Source organism: Pelophylax lessonae (assembly GCF_965119305.1).
Source record: "Pelophylax lessonae genome assembly, chromosome: 7".
Lineage (NCBI taxonomy): Eukaryota > Metazoa > Chordata > Amphibia > Anura > Ranidae > Pelophylax > Pelophylax lessonae.
In genome coordinates this window covers 159063878-159071802 of record NC_138774.1, presented here as the reverse complement: position 1 = coordinate 159071802, position 7925 = coordinate 159063878, and the positions used below count along the sequence as shown (strand labels likewise).

Here is a 7925-nt window from a genome sequence, read left to right as displayed (position 1 = left end):
AAACTGATATAATTAGTTATTTTGCAAGAAGGCTGTGATTATCGAAAATAAATTAATATTGTTTGTTATCATAAGTCACTTCCAAACACCACTAAAAATTTGATTAATAGGCTGACAGACACTAATTTATAATAAATTGCTAAAACCTTGGTATATCTGTTGGATTAAACTAAATATTTATTTTCTCCTATTGCAGATATTCTAACTAATGTTTAAAAATTTGGAATTTCTGCGTTTGACTAACGTGATTCGTGAACACGCTTCAGTTGAGTTACCGGGGCAAATCCATCTAAAGTCTTACCAATATGGCCAATGAAAGTGTTAGGATATCTAAAGAGGTAGGAAATCAGCTAGCATAAAATAATTGCACCCAGAAAATTAACACACACACACATATATATATATATATATATATAAAATTATAGTTACCCTTTAAAATGGCTATTGGCCAGACTCTCCTTAAGATGGCTGCTGGCAAACAGGTGTAGTTGGTCTTCTCCAAAATGCCAACTAGCTAGGTTGGAGCTATGTGCCCTGGCTTTGATGTGATCTCTGGATAATGGGAGTGTGTGTTTCTTGACAGTGTGATGTGTCCTTCAGATAATGTGTCCTAGATGATGGGCGTCTGTCTCCTGTCTACCTAACTTGTTATTTTATTGGGTGGCAGACAACACATTCTTACAGTTTTTATAAACCTTGCCCAGAAGGTGTAATCTTCTCTATGATTAGTGGGGCATTATAACCCTGTGTTTAACTTGATTAACTCAATTGACCGCCAGATGACGCCTTAGGACCTGAAACATCTTTTTCAGGGAGAATGAATTTCATAAAATAATTTGTCATAGGTTAAATTAATATTTTACTATAGCAAGTTGGATTATGTGATTATATCTAAAATATATAGAATGCCTTGGAGAGTCTGGTGATTTATGACCATTACTCTTTTGGTGTAGCAGTAATTTAATGGAAACTTCCAACTACAGAGATGGCATGATTTCATAATCAAATATTAATTATATACATAAACTTCCCAAACTATAAGCAAATATTCGGGTATGACTACATTATAAGCACACATTTTTAAAATAACGATTACACACAAAAAAAAAACATAATAGTGAGCTTAACAGAGCCTTTTAAGACAATATGCTATTTCATCCTGATTCCGTCTTTTTATACAGTATATCATCATGTTCTATATATAGAACCATTAAGGTGACCATTGAGAATCCTTTCCAATATTGTACTCAATATCACAATTCTTTTTTTTGATACAATATTAAAGTTAAATTGACACTTATTTCTTCATCTCAGAATGTTTTTTTTTTTTTTATCTTTTTTTTTTCCAAGGGTGGTATGAGAAGAGGTTTGAGAGGTTAGTTCTTTCCATGCAGCCAAAGTGGGATTGATGGTCGGGTGGTCGAGGAACCTAGAATGTTTGTTTTTTTAAACTTCCTTTCTGTGCTCTTCCCAGCTTAAAAACAAAGACCAATTAGGAATGTAAATGAGCACTTTTCTTGCAAACATGGAAGAGTTGCTTAACCACTTAAGCCCCGAAGGATTTTCCTGCTAAAAGACCAGGGGGTATTTTGCGATTCGGCACTGCGTGACTTTAACGGACAATTGCGCGGTCGTGCGACGCTGTACCTAAACGAATTTGACGTCCTTTTTTTCCCACAAACAGAGCTTTCTTTTGATGGTATTTGATCACCTGTGCGATTTTTTGATCACGCGCTATAAACAAAAAAAGAGCGACAATTTTGCAAAAATAGCAATATTTTTCACATTTTTTATATGAAATTCCCCCCAAAAAAAATGTAAAAATCAAAATTTTTTAACATTTTTGGCCAATTTGTTTTATCCTACCTATGTTTGGTAAAAAAAATCGCAAAAAAGCGTATTTTGATTGGTTTGCGCAAAAGTTATCGCGTTTACTAACAAAGGGAAAGATTTTTGTCATTTTTGTTGTTTTTTTTTTAACGCGTAATGGCGGCGATCTGCGATTTTTTTTGCGGTACTGCGACATTGCGGCGGACAGATCGGACCCTTGACTGACATTTTTGACACTTTTGGGGTTACCAGTGACATTTCTACAGTAATCAGTGCTATACATATGCACTGTTACTGTAAAAATACACTGGCAGTGAAGGGGTTAACTTTATTTGGGAGGGAGGGGCTGTGTGTGTCCCTAGGGGCGTGATTCTTACTGTGATTGGCTGTGGCTCTAGCTGTAAGGACACTGATCAACGGATCTACATACTAGATCCGTGTAATCAGTGTCTTTACAGCGAGGAGAATGACAGGCAGCTTGTTTACACAAGCTGCCTGACATTCTCCCTCTTCCCCCGACGATCGCCGAGTGGCCGGCGGACATCGGGTCCGCTGGTCACACGCGCGGGGGGGGTGCGTGACCGCGCGGGAGCGGGAGCGCGCCTCCGCGGGCGCACGCTCGCTCCCCAGACCCTCCCAGGCTAGTGACGTTAATTAACGTCACTCTGCCTGGCAGGGGCTGACCGCCGCAGTAAATCTACTTGCGGCGGTCGGCAAGCAGTTAAAATGGAGTGTATGTTGTCTTTTCATCCTAAAAACTGGTGAAGTTGTTAAACCTTTGCAAATATGAGATAATTCCATCTTGTTCAGATGTTCTAGTCCCCTCAGAATCTAGATATAATCATGTTTACATGTCAATACACTCTTTGTTCTGATGTTTAAACAACCTTGGCAATTTTTTAGAGTTTCAGACTTTTCTGGGTTAGAATGAAAAATGTATCCAATAGTTATCAGAGAGGTCATCCAAGTAGGGTTGCCACCTCAAACCACCTTAAACCAGAACACATATTAGTTACACAGGTTTTGGTGGATTAAGGTGGTAATCAACATCACTTAGTGCCTTATGTGCATTAAATTAGACTCAGAACCTGCTCAGGGACACGGAGGGCGGCGGTGCGGCTGGTGGTGGCTTCGTATCTTGCTTGTGTTCCTGAGAGGAGAGCTTCATCATGCTGTCCAGGGCGGCTCTGGTATCGGCCTATAGCATAAAGAAATCTGCCCCTGCTGTAGTAGGGATCTTGAATACATGCCAGTCTATTCACACAGGGAAGCCTTCTTTGGCCCCAGTTCCTCCTTTACCAGAGCATCCTGGGAAGGTCCACCATGGCTTTATTCCTGAAGAATTCTTTCAGTTCCTGTATCCCAAGACAGGAGTCACAGGTACTACATGTTTGGAACTGGTCTTCTTGTTTACCTCTTGTCTAAAGAAATCTATGTCATTAATCATGAAACCATTTCCATGGCTTCCTTTGGACTTGTAACTGTGTATGGTATCTAGGAGTTTGGGCCTAAAGTAGCAGAGTTCATAGACAAGAATAATGAAGAGAAAATTGCTAAGGCTCAAGTTGTGAAAGACACTGCAATCACAGAACTGGCGGCTGCAGTTGAGGCAGAAAAGAAAGAACAGTGGAGAGTTGAAGGCCGCCATTACCTTTTTGATGCTAAAAGGAACAATGTGGCAATGCAGTTGGAAACAAACTACAGGGAGAGACTATTGAATGTCTACAATGAGGTGAAGAAACGTCTAGACTACCAGGTGTCTCTACAACATCTTCTGCGCCGCAAGGAGAAGGAACACATGATTAACTGGGTGGAAAAGAATGTGGTGCAAAGCTTTACTCCACAGCAGCAAAAAGAAAGTATTGCTAAATGCATCAGTGACTTGAAACATCTATCCAAGAAAGCACAAGCAACAGCTTAAGTTTTTAAAGCAGAACATTTGTACAGGAGAGCTTCAAGCTGTTCAGACCTGCCCTGTACCATACCTTGTAACTCATAAAAAAAATTAGACTCAGAACCTGTGTAATTAATATGTGTCCTGGTTTAAAGGGATGAGATGGCAACCCTAGATCCAAGCATCATGTAAGATTAAGGGCTTCCTGTCCGTGTATATTGTTAGCATGTACAATTAACAAAAAGGATCCCTGTGCAGGGGTAGGAAAAACAAAAGTCCAGTAAAACAAATGTAAGTCTTCTGGCTAATAAATAGACCTCACTGGGTCTGCTCCAGTCCTGCAGGCATGTTCCCTCACAGCCTGGTTGTCTCATTTCACAGCACCAACCCTTATTAACCAAGGAAAGGCAAATTTACCCAGGTGGGAAGCAAGGAGTTGCCTATGCTTAACCCCTAGCCTCCTGCTACAGACCTCTCACTGCCCCCTATTTACCTTATTGAACCTCAAAATTCTGTGTGGCAGATACACACATCTACAACTGACAGGGACGTTTTGTCACAATATCTATATATTTTTCTTCACAGAAACTCTTACACAGTGATCAGGGACACTCTAACTGGTAAGGCAGTAATCAGGGACAAACTGGTGTGGCGATGATCAGTCACAATATAATTGGTGTGACAGTGATCATGGACATTGTGAGTGGTCCATCAGTGATTAGCAACACTGAGTTGGTGGCAGTGATTAGGGACAAAATGAGCAGTGTGGCGGTAATCAAGGACACTTGGACTGGTGTGGCAGTGAACATGGACTCTGACTGGGTTGGAGGATATCATGGACACCCTGGCATGGCAGTGATTAGGGACACTGCAACTGGTGTGACAGTGATCAGGGAAACAAACTGGCATGGCAGTGATTAGGGACACTTTGAGTTGGCGGCGGTGATTATGGACTAAAAAAAAAGACAGATTCAAAGAAATAAATTATATATTTTTTTTAAATTTGTATTCAGATTTTTTATTCATGCATTTTTTCATACTGTCACCCTACCAGTATAGTGTCACCATAGTGGCACTGTACTACTTTGTGGGGGTGATCAGGATTTTTTTTACACTGTGATTGCTTTTACATCTATGGTGACTATAAAAGCAATAATTTCTCACTCTCTCCAGCTGCATTCCTGCAGCCATTGAGAAATACTGTGATGGCTGGGACTGGCTACAGCTATCACATGTCACAGGGCTGCTGCAAATGCCCTATACTATATGATCTCTGTGACCAATCACAGATATCACACAGAAATGAACAATGATAGTAGAAAAATTACATATTATTTACTACTATCCATGTGATCACTGATTGGCTACAGCTGCCCAGTACAAGGATCAGGGTTCCGATGTGTCCCAGGGGGCTTGCACAAGCAGCAGATGCATGGAGACGTATGAGTACATCCTCCCACATCATCACTTACTGTTTGGCCTCTTTTCCTTTTTTTTAAATTTCCGTCTTTGCTGAAAATCTCAAAATCTGACAAATCCAACCACCTCCACCAAAGAAGATCAAAGGCTTAGGAGAGATGAAGTGTTAGAGGTCTGTATGCACTTACTGTATTTATGGCACAATTGGAAGTACTGGAACTGCAAACAGGCAATGACCAAAGTTATACTTTCAATGCTATGTAAATAAATGTATCTCAGATGTCCCCAAAACAAACAAAGATAAATGCTGTAATGTTACAGGTTATTCAGAACAATTTATTCAACAAAGACTAAAACAAGAAAAAAAAAAAAAAAGAAAAACTATGACAAATTCAATCTGTGCATCTTTTTTCAGTTGTCAGAAATCAGCAACAGAGATGGCCAAATCTGCAAAGCTACACTCAGAAAACTGGGACCAGACTTCATATGATGAAAGTGAAATGTATTTACAGAGAAACAAAATTCTTTGAAACATCAGCAAACAGAATACACAGCATGCATAAAGATACAAGTGAACCAAAAAACAAACAAAAAAAAAAAAACACCTAACAACCTAACAAAGTGACAAAAGTCTACTAGTAAACTAACTATATACAATATGTACAAAAGCGGGAAAATTGATCAACAAAGTAAACTAGAGATGCATGAAGCAGATGGGAAGAGGGTGCCAGAATTGGGATCAGGAACAAGGGAAGCAAATAAGAGGCATCAGGGTACTGGGGGGCAGGGCAGGAACAAGATCAGGGTCAGGATAAGAATAAATGGTGCACAATATCTGGCAGCAGAGAAAAACACTGGAGTAAGGGGGGGCGTGGCCAGTGCAAGCCGGGATGGACGCTTGATCTCCTGCTCTGCCATCTGACGATCCTATCTAGCGCCATCCACAGCAACCAGAACAGATTTCCCAGCAGATTACAGCTGCACAGACTCACGACACCCTGCCGACATGTCCCGCAAATGCAAGGAGGAGAAAGGGCCGAAGAAGCTGACAGCTTTCTTCCCGTCGCCGACCCGAGGTGGTCGACAAGATAGCGCCGGCGCTACGGGCCCTGCCGCCCCGGGAAAGCAGCAGGTACACTACACTGATCTGCCGGAGGATGTTCCCCCTGAAGGACAATCAGGACAAGGTACTGTCTCCCCTCACACATCTGAGCCCTCCAGCCCCTCTTGCAGCAGCCCGGCCAAATCGAAAATAAGGCTTGAAAGTTCAGTCAAGGCCTCCAATCCTGGGTGCTCAAGTAATCCTTTGCTGCCCATCTCCCTGGGGACCTCTCCCATAGCAGCCTTCCCCACTGTAGGCCAGCCTATTATGGACACTGCTCTTAAAGAAATGATGTTCACTCTCCATACCTCACTTCAAACTGACATCCTGACACTTGCTAATAGATTTTCTGCAGAAATTCCCTCCTTGGGTGACAGGGTACACAATGTTGAATCCTCAGTATCTGATATTGTTACCACAGTAAATGATTTGGTAGAAGCGCATGAGGAAAATATTGATGAGAGACGCTGGCTCAAAGCAAAAATTGCGGATCTGGAATATCGCTCCAGAAGAAATAATCTTAAAATTCGGGGCATACCTGAAACTGTGCTACCTGCAGAGCTACACAAATTTACCCTTGATATTTTTTCTGCTATCATACCTAGAGCGACACCTTTAGAGCTCACTATCGACCGTATCCACATCCCTTTTCTTCCTCAGCATATACCTCGTGACACATTGCTGCGTGTGCACTTCTACCAAACTAAGGAAGCTATCTTGGCAAAATCTAGATCCCTTGGTCAACTCCCTGATCCCTACTCCGCGGTGCAAATTTTTGCGGATCTGTCTAAACACACCTTGGATATGCGCAGACAACTTTCCACCATCGCAAAAGCGCTGCGGAACCATAACCTTCCATATTAATGGAAACATGCATCCAAGATAGTGGTGGAGAGGAATGGAGAATCACACTCTGTCACAAGTCTGGATAGGGTCATCTCGCTACTTCACTCTTGGGGTATAATCCCCGACCCGGCTCCCCCAGTGGGAGCGAAAAAATCCCCAAGTAGAGTTCCTCCGCAATGGCACTCAGTGCCACAACGCAACACAAGAGACTAGTGAAACTAAACTAGAACATAATCTTTCTCCTCACCCCATCATCATGGGATCCTGCTCTACACAGCCCGAATCGTCTGTTGGCGTTTAGCTCGTTTGGCTATAAACTGTTCATACCCCCGATAGTAAACGGCTACATATGCCTATGGTTTCCGCCATGTTTGTACGTTTTTTGTTGTTCTGTCTGTTTCTTTTTTTGTCTCTCTCTCTCTCCCCCGCCTGCAGGTGTCCCAGCTTTGGCTACTCAGCATGGAATGCTACGAGTCACACGACTCACAGGACATTCACCCATCATCTCCACCTCAATTCTAACTTCTTCAACCTTACCGACGACAGCCTTGTCCCGGACAATCCCATCTATCACACATTTGGAAACAGTACGGCTATCTACGGTTACGTGAGTAACTACGCACCACACAAATTTACGCTCTATAATGCCAGTTAAAATTCTCTCCTTGAACGCCAATGGCCTGAATCACCCGGCCAAGCGCGCATCACTATGGCGCACAGCCGCCAGGAGCAAAGCCAATGTTGTCTGTGTTCAGGAGACTCACTTTCTAGATGCACATGCTCCCATATGTGCTCATAGAGACTTCCCTATGGTTTTCACAGCCTCTTGCTCAG

General features: G+C 42.2%; 1 pseudogene across 1 annotated transcript; it reads left to right on the top strand.

Moving 5' to 3' along the window:
- The first annotated feature begins 2923 nt into the window (after positions 1 to 2923).
- LOC309560986 (ATP synthase F(0) complex subunit B1, mitochondrial-like) lies at positions 2924 to 3828 on the top strand (annotated as a pseudogene). Its single transcript has one exon. The product of its transcript is annotated as an ATP synthase F(0) complex subunit B1, mitochondrial-like (transcript).
- Positions 3829 to 7925: the final 4097 nt, after the last annotated feature.